We start from the raw sequence: 10,727 nt of genomic DNA, 5'->3' as shown, positions 1-10,727 counted from the left end.
GTACCTTGCTGGAGTTTTTCCCCGCGATGCTTTCGGGGTGAACATCACTCCCAGTGGATAGCGGCCAGCCCCGGGGCTCCCCACGCCTGGACATACCCCCGTCCCCGGCATTCCCTGCGTTCCCCCCGGGCGACACAGCCCCGGCGGTGCTGGGGCTCCGGGGTCCGCACGGGCCCCGCACTGCTGCTTTCCCATCAGTTCCAGGTTTGGGGAATCGCCGTCTTTCCGCGGCTAACGAGAGGCCCGGAGGCGCAGGGAGGAGGAGAGGGGCCCGGGGGGGGCGGGATCCGGCCGCTCGGGGCAGCGGATCGGAGCAGCAGCTCGGCTGCCTCCCAGGGCCGGGGAGAGCAGAGACCCCGCGGCGGGTCCTCCGCCGTTGTTATTTATGAGGTCCTGGAAGCTGCTGGGCAGAGCGGTATTTGTACCTGCACGTTAAACGTTACCGGTGGCAGCGGGGGAGAGGGGACCCTGGCGAGCTCGGGGAGCTGAGCAGCAGCCCCGAGAAACGTGCCATTAGCTAGAGAATACTTTTCCTTCTCATAATTACTGAGGTATCTTCACAAGGTGGAGCTACTGAAAGGCGGAGGAAGCATCGATCTGAATATCTCCCTGTCCACACATGCTGCATCCTTTTGCTCAGTCTTTTAAACTGTGAATGACAGATCAGTTCGGCGCGTCCATCCTCATCGTCATAAAATTTCGGGGCCCTTTTTGAGTCCGTTCCTTTGCTTTTTCCATCCCTCGCTCCCCTTTACGAAACACATCCAGCAAAACTTGCGGCTCTGCGCGGCTGGCTGAAGTGCCCCGAATCCCCGATTAAAGGCCAATTTTGTTTATTGTAGAGCTTTTAACTCATCCACCCCAGGTTATCCTCGCTCGGACGTGTATGTTAGGTGGGGGGATGCTCCTCCGTGCTACCTATTTATTTCTTAAGGGCTGGGGAAGAAATCGTGTTGCTGCAGCAGCAGAGGAGGATTCCTGGGCTGAGCATCCCAGCAAGCAGCGAGTTTCCCTTCCGTGGGGCAGGGCGGCCACAGCCACGGTGCTGCGCGCTGGGGGAGCCCCTCTGCGCGGCCGCCCGCACCCTAAAAGCCTCCGCTGGTCAACGCGGAGAAGGTTTTCCTTCTCCGGGCTTCCGCGGGAAGGTTTCCAGACCCGTTCCGTTCTGTCCCGTCGCGACCCGTCCCGTCCGCTCTGCGTTCGCGGAGGAAAAGCGGTACCCGTCAGCTCCCCTTCGACCCCTCCGAGGCATCGGTGTTTAACTGCGACCTTCTCCCAGCACCCCAAAGCTGATCATCCAGTGGCTTGGTTTTATTTCTCTTTTTAGCTTTTTATGCTTTAAATCCGTTTTTTGAAGGGTACTTCCGAGCACAGAACAACTTCTTCCAGGTCTCCCTCCTCCCCACCTTCCCCTTCGCAAACTCCCGGCCAAAATCGGGAAGAGTTCAAAGAAAAGAGGGTGTCATCGCAGTGTCTTGTCCCTGAAATTTGAAAGTTCGTCCTCAAAACTGGAGAAGCTTATATATATTATATATACATCGTATGTATGTATAGCGTGTATATATATATGTGCTTGGTTTGGGGGTTTTCTGTCTGAATCGGGAGGTGACATTTACACATTTACGATGCCCATCCCAATCCCCAATTCTTTGAAGCGGCAGATTCAGGTAACTGATAAAGAATAGGACTGTTATATATGTATTTTCCAGTATACTCGTTCTCCGGGAAGCGCTTCTCGAGTTTGGCAGCTGACTGCTACTTCCCCCTCTGGAATTAGCTTCTTCACCCCAACGCATTCGTGGGACACAGTGGCTGAAATGGGGGCTTTGTTAAAGAATCCCCCGTGTCCAGCAGCCGCACCACCGCAGGAAAAGGGTTGCTTTGTCACTTCCCTAATTCTTACCCCCCCCGCCGCTGATGTTTAATTTCCCAAACTGCAAGCAGACACCGTGCTGCTCGTCAGGATGTATTTCCCTGTGTAAGCAGCGAGGGACCTGGTTAATCATCTATCGCAGATAGATGTGCATGAGAAAGGAAAGTGTTGATGTTTGCTTGTTCGGGCTGATGGGAATGGCCCACGAATTTAGGATTAAATTACTAATGGTGATCATAAGTCTTTGTTTCCTCTCTCTCCCTTTCCCTTTTCTGCTGGGATTGTCAAAGTAAAGCGCGCAACATTCTTTGGGCAGTCTCACAGCAACTTTGCAGTACAAAATAAGCTATCGCACCCTCCTGGGTTAACTGGGACCTCTTCAAGATCTTAGCCTCGAACCAGTTAGGAGCGGGGCAAATCCCATTACTAACTTTAGCCAGGTTTTCCCAGGTGGATATGTGACAAGGGAGCGGAGCGGCACTTCCGAAGGGTAGGTGGCGGGGGGGGGGGATATTTCTTCCCCGAGACTTCGCAGTCCCCAGCAGCACATCCAGGCTGCGGCTGGGGCTGGGGCTGGGCTCGGTGCGGGTGGTCCCGGAGAGCGGCTGCGGGTGTTGCTGTGCGGGACGGCGCGTTGGGGGGGGAAGTGTGTGATTTGAGAGCACAACATTTAATTAAACCCGTGCCTTCGGCGGTGTCGGAACCGGGGGGGGGGGGGGGGGGCTGGTGAGGGCCTGCTCCCGGGGCTGGAGGTGAATCCTGCCCGTCCCGAGCTCCCTCTGCACCCCGCGGCTGCCGGGGGGGTTGCGGGCGGCGACGGCTCCGGGAGGGGGGTCCCGGGGGCCCCGCAGCAGCGGTCGCTGGGGCGATGCTCCGCGTCCCTGCGCTGCAGGACCCGGGGAGCCCCCGCTGCTGGGGTCATCCCGCGCCGCAGGGATGCGTGGCCGGGGGTGGGGATGGGGCTGCTGCCTCCTGCCTTTCATGCGGAGAAACGAGCGCAACTCGGCAGCGGGTCGGGGTCTGGCTGCGCCCTGGGGGGGGAAAGGAGATGTATTGGAGCTGAAAGTGCAACACTTCACCCTCTTGTACAACGTCCCATGAGGGTGTCTTTGGCAGGGAGGTAAGCAGACAGCAGAAACGTTCTTTTTCTGGTTATTTCTCACAGCCTTAGCCCCCTGAATGAGTCAATCCAAACTTGTTCTCAAGAGAATGTGTCTCTTTCTCATAATTTCCAAACTCTGCAGTCTCATCATAGGCCCCTCTCTGATACATACTCATGTTATTGCTGCCCTTGTCACCACGGTAAAAATCGTTTCTAGCAAAACCACCTAAGCCAGAAGCACAAAATCCCCTGTTCAAACCTGGCTAGAATCAGCTTTGCTCCTGTGCTGGGCTGAGTCCTGCTTCCCACTTGATCCAGGGCATGCTGAATTCATTATCAGAGCCCCTTTAGGAGCATTTTACTAATAGGCAGTACCAAAACCTTTCTGAGTGATCAGAACTTGCCTTTTGGGATGGAAGTAGCCAGTAGAAGCTCAAGAACTCTACTGCAGTCATATCTTGCAGTTGCATTTTGTGTCATTCAAAGGTTTTTCCAACACTTCAGAACTTGGACCACATCTTACTAGAAAAGAATTCTCTCCTGCTTATCTGCTTCTCTTGCAAATCCAGAGGCACTGCACAGGTGTTTGGGTGGGAAAAGTGATCTTCCCAAGAGAGTTTGGTTTCCTTGTAAGGGATATAGAAAAGAGAGATGTCAGGGAGACAGGGGAAGTGTCCTGGACCTGTACCTGATGTCACAAAGTCATGAGCAGCCAGGAGATCTTCCAGAGAAGGTCAGCATCCCTTTCTGCCCTCAGCCTGTTGCCTGTTTTCCAAGAGGCTCAGCTGGAGGCTTTCTTGATGATCAGAGCTTTAGATGGTTAAGAAGGAGGGAAGGAAGATGGGGCCTCAGCTGTGCTTGAGGAAACTCAGGACCATGCAGCACCTATTCAGGAGGACCAGCACTGCAGCACCAGGAGGCTGTTCACACTGAGCTGAGCATAGCTGTTCGCCCTTGCAGGATCAGGGGCCCTTGCAGCCCCTGGGCATGCTCCAGCACCCCCAGGGACCCCTACCCTTTCATTCCAACTGATCTGTAATTCCTTTTCACTCCACAAAGTCCTGGATCAAAAAAACTGCTTATATATAGAAAATGTTTGGAATTCCCTTTCCAGCATTTGCTGCATAAGGATTTAAATATAATCATAAAGCCTGTGCTGTGTGTTCTTCTTTCTGCTCTTTGCACCTTTAGTCCCCATTAGGGATTTTGTATTGTTTCTGTTTTGACAGCCCCTGTATATATGTGCTTGTGGTTGTTCTATACTGTTTCCTGATTTAATATCAGTGCCGTTACAGGAGAAGGATGCACCGTTAGCATTTTTTGCTCAAAGTAGTTTTCAAGCTCCTTTTTGATGTACTGGTCAGGTTAGCAGCTTCTGTGCTCCTGTTGATCAGAAGAGGAAGGATCAGGTTTATTGTGTCCTTTGGGAATTAAGGTCTCTATTCACCTAAAGAAATGAAGCTATCTTCCTATGCTAGCCCTGACAGATAGATCCAGGTGCAGAAGGAAAGTATTTAGTAGAAAGCTGTTATGCAGTGAAATTAAAGTCCTTTTGCATATTTCTGAGAGGTAAAGATGAGTTAAACTGGAGACAAGGTGGCTTCCACAAGCCTTCACCTTCCCCCCCAAACATTCTTAAGCCCTAAACATGAGAAGAGGAAATACAACAAAGAAAGGGAATAATTCTGGGCAAGTGCTTTTGTTTGTTCTCCTTGTTTGTCCGAGGAACACTCCTTTGGCTGTTACCCAGACAGAAGAAAGAGGAAGGTTCCTCATCTTTGTTTCTTTTACATATAAACAGATCTACAGCCATGAATAGCCCCAGATCAAATGATTTAAAATCAGCCTCAGAGTGTAAATTATGCTCTGTTTGCCCTAGCAAGATATTTGGCTCATAGTGCAACTTGCCATTTCATCTTTGGGAAATAAAGCTGTGTTTTAGCTGTGTGCTGTGTGCTTCTATGTTGTGAACACCTCCCAGCTTCAACCTCCCTAGCCCTCAAGGCCCTAGGAAAGCTGGAGATGTTCCCATCACTGGCCACTACAAGGATCCTGAGGGTCAAGAGCAGCAGGTCTAAGAGGACCAGGACTGGGCCAGGGCATGGGGAGGGCTGATGGAGCTGACTGCTGTCCCTGGGGCAAGCTGCAGTTTCTATTTCTTTGCTCTCAGAGCTTCTCTGCAGAGCAGTGACATTTGTTTGTGCAGGAGTGCAGGCAACACAGCCCTGCTGTGAGTTCTCACCCACTGCTTCCCCAGCTAAATGCTCTCCAGCCAAATTGCCTGGATGCTGTATGGGTCATTCTGAGATCCCATAAATAATGGCCACATCTCCTTGGCTGGAGAGAGGGCTCGCAGCAAAACACAGCAAGGAGAGGAGCAGTGAGAGTGAGTGCAGGCAGCAGCGAGAATGAGAGGCGGTCAGGGAAAGATGCTTCGTTTCTGCATCTATTTTAATGGCAATTCTACGGACAATTCAGATTTGCTGCACCGTAGGAAATAATTTCACCTTGTTTTCCTCTGGTGGGATCAATTCCTTGTACGTTAATGGAGGCAAAATGCACACTAAAATTTCTAGCATGTACCCTCTAAGGTAGAAAAGAAACAGCTCCTGCAGCAATCAATATATACCCATCCTATATCAGATTCTGTTGTTCCTTTTCCAGGCAGAGACTTTGGCTAAGTACTAAGACAGATATTAATTAGGCTTTTAATATATATTAACACCCATTGTGGCTGAAAAATTAGGAAAAAGACCCAATTCTAACTGCTGTGAACTAATCTCCATGTACACACTGAGTTACCACATTGTACGTTTTCTGAGCAGTGTGGAAAACCAGATTAAAGCCTCATGGACAGCCTTCTCTAGGGGTCTCCATGCTTTCAGAATGAGTGCCCTGTGTATGTTCAGCCTTAACTCTGTATTTCCAGGGGTTTTAATAACTGCGTTTTCATCCTTCAAAGATTCACATAAAGAGCTTCACCCCTTAAAGCTGTGATCACACCTCAGCAACCTCTCTCTTGGCAATCTACGTGTGGTTTCTGTTTTGATTTATTTTATTTTTTTTTTTCCTGGCTTGAATTAACACATGTTTCAAACCTCTAAAGTACTTCTTTAATAACTAGTTTATATATAAAAAAGGAGAAGATAGAGAATTTCATCCAAGAATTCCCAGCTGGAGACATCTGTTCAGCAGCAAGTCACCTGATGAACAGCTCTAACCAGCCAAGTATGAGTTATTTTTATTGGTTCAGTGTTTTAAAAACAGCGTTTTGGGGTATGTTTTATTTTAATTGATACCTTTCTTGACATTTCAGTAGATTCCTATCCTGGTCTTTGTGGACTTGGATTTATTTCACCTGTAGGATTAGTACAGCCCAAATGAAGTGATGCATTCCAAAACCTAGCTGGCTGGCTGAAGCCAGTAGGAACCAGTTAAATGTCTGAAACGAGGGTTTCCATGAGGGCAATCAAGTTTCCCAAGAGGTGATGGGTTTGATGTATAGCCTGTCATGATGAGCTGCAGGCACTCAGCACCTCCGAAGTTCAGGCCACAGCAGCTTTCAGCGAATGTAAAGAGATGGGATGTGTGCGCGAGCGAGCGGCAGAGGACACCCGTCTGCATCAACCTCCAACGGCAGGTTGAACCCTTCTGGTTTGAATCACATGATTTGTCATGTTATTTAGCAGCTGTTAAGCTCAGGGAAGCTTGTAGGACCCTGTCAGTGCACACCAGCCCTAATCCTCTCCTGGTATATTTGTTGCTACCTGGTTCCTTTGCAAATGGTCCCACCATTCGTCTTGCAGAACTCCCTGAAGAACTGAGCATCCCTCCTGTTCACTCCTCCCTAACACCAGCATCCCAAAGGCCCTTTCCAGAGGACAAGGCTGATATTACATTTATATTTACACTTTTCTTCTGTTTCTCTGTTCTCTGGTAAGCCTTTTAAAGCCCATAGACTTTGCCTTGATTAGAAGTCTTTGTTGGAGCAGGACCCCAGTTTGACATGGGGGGGGAGATCTGGGAGACAGAGGAGGAAGGGCAAAAAGGGAAAAAGTGGATGAAGGCAAGGATGTGGGACTGCACCATGGGCAGGATGCTGTCCATCCATGCAGAAAACTCTCAGCCAGCCTGTGAGCAGCTTGCCTGACTTCATTTGCCATTCATCAGCCAAAACTACTCACCCTTCTCTCACTGTGAAAAACTGGGACATTGAACTCTCTCCACACCCAGCACATGGCAGAGATCATTCAACGGGTGGAGAACATCAAGGTTACCTCCAGGCAGTGGGCTCCTGGAGGAAAGCTGCATGGGGAGCCCCTCTACTGTGAACCACTGGAAGGACTGAAGTCTCCCCAAGGACAGTTTAGATGGGGTGAGCAGCAGTACAGCCCTCAATCCCTTCTGTATTTCACTCTACTGAGTTATTTGCCATTGCAGGCAAGAGTGGGAGGTGCCAGGTGGAGAACACACTAAGATCTTCCCCTTTTGATTCCCTTTAGAACAGCTTTAATTAACAATTTTATTATCTTTCAAAGGAAAAGGTGTTTTTCTCACTTGAGAAAAGAGAGGAAATGTTTTCCAGCAGCTGTATTTTAACTGACTCAGGCTCGGGAGCAGGGAGGCTGAGGGAAGAATTGCTCTCATGGAATTAACTTTATGAAAGAAAAGCAAATCTCCACCCTGTTTAAGCATGGGGAAAACATCACAGAGGCATCCTGCTGCACCAAATGGTAAACATGTCCATGTATTATATCACTTATGGCTTCCTTAAGAGTTTTATGATGCTGTTCTCAATTACTGTGTTTGCATTTGTAATTAGAGTGCAGAACACATTGTGAAGGCAAATTATAGAGCTAACTTGTCCTTTCAAAATAACCCATTTGCTCAGTGTGCTCCCAGAAGCTTCTCTTTATTCAAGGGACTCCAGTGAAGGAGTGTTGGGCTTTACACTTGCTGGAGGGAAGGGAGAGGAGAAGCCCATTTTTGCCCCTGGGTTTTGCTATGCTTGGGCCTGACCTTTAAACCACTGAAACTCCTGTTGGTTTCTATAAGCACAACCTTCCAGGAGTTTGAGCAACTGATGGAATTTGGGGGGGAGTGGGAGAAGAATCAGGGGTTTTGCCCTGCCACTAATTTCCTCTGTGGCCTTGGTCATGTCACTTGCCCTCTTTGTGCCTCCTTAACTGGCTAAAAATCTCTTGTGGTAGAGCTGGGATATTGCTGCTCCATCACCCTAAATATCTAAAGGAAGGTGCATATGCAAGGCTGGTAGTAGTTTTCTGGAAGGGAGGCAATCTGGAAGCAGCTCTTTGGAGCTGATGATTTTGTGTGCATTCAGCCTGTGTCCTGGACTCCCCTTACACAGGGGCTCACTCTGTTTTGCTGTAAGGGTGACACATTGCTTCATGCCATGTTGCCCTAAGTGCTCCACCAGGTCTCCATGCAAAGACATCAGAGTGCTGTGCTGCTTGGCTTTGCTCGGAGGCCAGCTGTGGTTCATGGAGCGATTTCTGACCAGCTGCCCTTTTGTTCTGCTCTAGCTATTGAGTGCCATCAGCAGAGATCTGATCTTCCTTTAAGGCAAGGATTTTGTAGACAGAAGACCGGATCCCAGGCCAGCTGTGCACTTTGCCTTTGAATTCAGGAGGGAAAAAGCTGTATCCAAGTCTGAACTTGGATACGATAATGTTCTACTCGGAGTGAAAAGGAAGCAAAGTCTCCGGTTGTTACAGCTCTGCCCTTTGCAAAGGATCTTTGCATTCAGGGTGTTTTAATTTTTAAGCAGGAGGACTTGACATCTAACGGGTTTCCAGCAAGGGCAAGGAATGTTTCCATCACCTGTACCTTAGCTGGGAGGATGCAGGAAAGTGCCCTGCAGCATGTAGCTCTCCCACAGGTACATCCTCCCCATTCCAGGCCATGAGGAGATGCCTTTGCTCTCCAGCCAAGGTTTGGGAAAAGTTTGAGCTTAGTGCTTGACCCCTACCTAGCACACTGCCTACCAGTGTCCTCCACTTGTGCTCCAAGGCACCATGAAACCAGGCCAAAATCAAAGAAAGAACACCTAAAAAGGCTGTGTCCTCCCAGGAGGGAGGATAAAAAACCCCACAGAAACGCCCAAAACACTGCACTACAAGATTACCACAAGCTGGGTTTTTTTTCCATTTCTTCACTTTTCCCCACTGTAAAAGACTTTGTACAACTTTGTCTCCTGCCACAGGTAATGCCCATTTCTCTTCCAACATAGCTGCTTTAGATGTACACCACAACACTGTCTCTCCCCTTGCCAACACTCAGTTATTAAATGAGTTTCTTGGTAGCTCTTTCATGGGTCAGGAAAGTTGATTCCTTGGCCCCAACTTTCTGTCAAGTGCTTGGTCCTTCTGAGCAAAGGTTAGCTCACTCTCTGATGATTCACTGAAAAAAATGTTTTTATTACTTTCCCTGGGTATGGGAGAGTTTCCTTAAGGAAAGGAGCTGCAGTACATGGGATGACCATCCCAAAAAGAAGACTGCCCAGGGAATTTCCCAGAAGTTATGGGCTCAACTTAATATTTAGTATCTTTTTTGTTGTTGTTTGATGGTATTAAATCCAAGAAAGTGCCTAGAGGAATGAGTCTGAGCTTTAAATATGGTATGATTATTTGTGATGTGTTTAGGCAGGATGCTTTCTACCATTCATATGAGAGGAGAAGAGAGATTCCAGTGTGGTGCTTCCCAGTGCCAGATGCACCCCAGTTTCCTTAACTATGTGTTTAAAATACAGCCCAGGCTCACTAAGCAATGTCAAAACACATCTGCAAGTGAACAGGGAATGAAATACAGCTGCAAAAAGGGCCAGCTCAATTATGTTGGGGAACAAAAGAGAGGAGAGTGTTTGTCATCCTGAGGATCAAATTTGAGAAACACCTACTGTTGTTTTGCTAGCTGGGATTTAAAATACATATGTCATCACCCTGTCTTTGTTGCCAGTCACGCTGTTTGCTTTGCTATGCCACAGCGCTGTGTAGGCAGCTGAACGGGACCGGCAGCTTTCCCATCTGCTTCCAACAGAGGAGCTCTGGCTCCAGCACCTCTCTCCCAGGAACCAAATGCCACCAAGGATAAATCCAGAGAGACGGCCACCACAGAATAAGAAGGTGTGAGATGCAATGCTGCGCTGTTTGTTTTTCTGAAAGGTTGACAGTTTTCCTAAAACTTCAGTTCTCTATGCTTTCTGGTTTTGGTGAAAGCCTGTTTCAGCAGTCAAAGTAAGAAAACATCCTCCATGTAACACATGGAAAACTTGTCTGTATAAGCGTCCTTCAAAATGAGAGACCTTTACCTGACTTATGAAATAGCATCAATATTTCAGGAAAGAGTGCAGAAGGAAACTCATATTCACATCAGATTTCATAGCGTGATTTTGCAACATAGAATGGAGTATCCATGTTTTCTGATAGTGCTCGCAACAGGAGGAGAAGATAAGCATGTAAAAAAAGAAATTAAAAGCTCTTTACTTGGTGGTAACCTTGCAGTTTGTGCTATTTTGAACCTGTCAACTGCTAAGTAACAGCTTGTCAGTGATCACAGCCCGGATGAACACTAGACCTGGTAGTATAGCTGCAAATTGTCAAGAGCTGAGTGATCGCCCGGGTTGTGATTTATGACTCCATGAACAATGACAAACAAGGAGAAAAGGCCCTGGTAATTTCAGAAGCAGTTGTGGAAACAATTAGATCACTTCTATATTAGGTCATTTATAGAATT

General features: G+C 48.4%; 1 long non-coding RNA gene across 1 annotated transcript; it reads left to right on the top strand.

The window, feature by feature from the left end:
• The first annotated feature begins 1,925 nt into the window (after nucleotides 1-1,925).
• LOC133262349 (uncharacterized) lies at nucleotides 1,926-10,487 on the top strand. The gene is made up of 2 exons (XR_009741280.1): nucleotides 1,926-2,363; nucleotides 9,979-10,487. It is a non-coding gene; the product is annotated as an uncharacterized LOC133262349 (long non-coding RNA).
• The last annotated feature ends 240 nt before the right edge of the window (nucleotides 10,488-10,727 follow it).

The sequence above is a fragment of the Pezoporus flaviventris genome, unplaced genomic scaffold, assembly GCF_033815535.1.
Source record: "Pezoporus flaviventris isolate CSIRO_AGI_PZ_B2104156 unplaced genomic scaffold, CSIRO_AGI_Pfla_v1 ptg000213l, whole genome shotgun sequence".
Taxonomy (NCBI): Eukaryota; Metazoa; Chordata; class Aves; order Psittaciformes; family Psittacidae; genus Pezoporus; species Pezoporus flaviventris.
The sequence above is the reverse complement of the archived record's forward strand: the minus strand, read 5'-3'. Positions and strand labels throughout refer to the sequence as shown.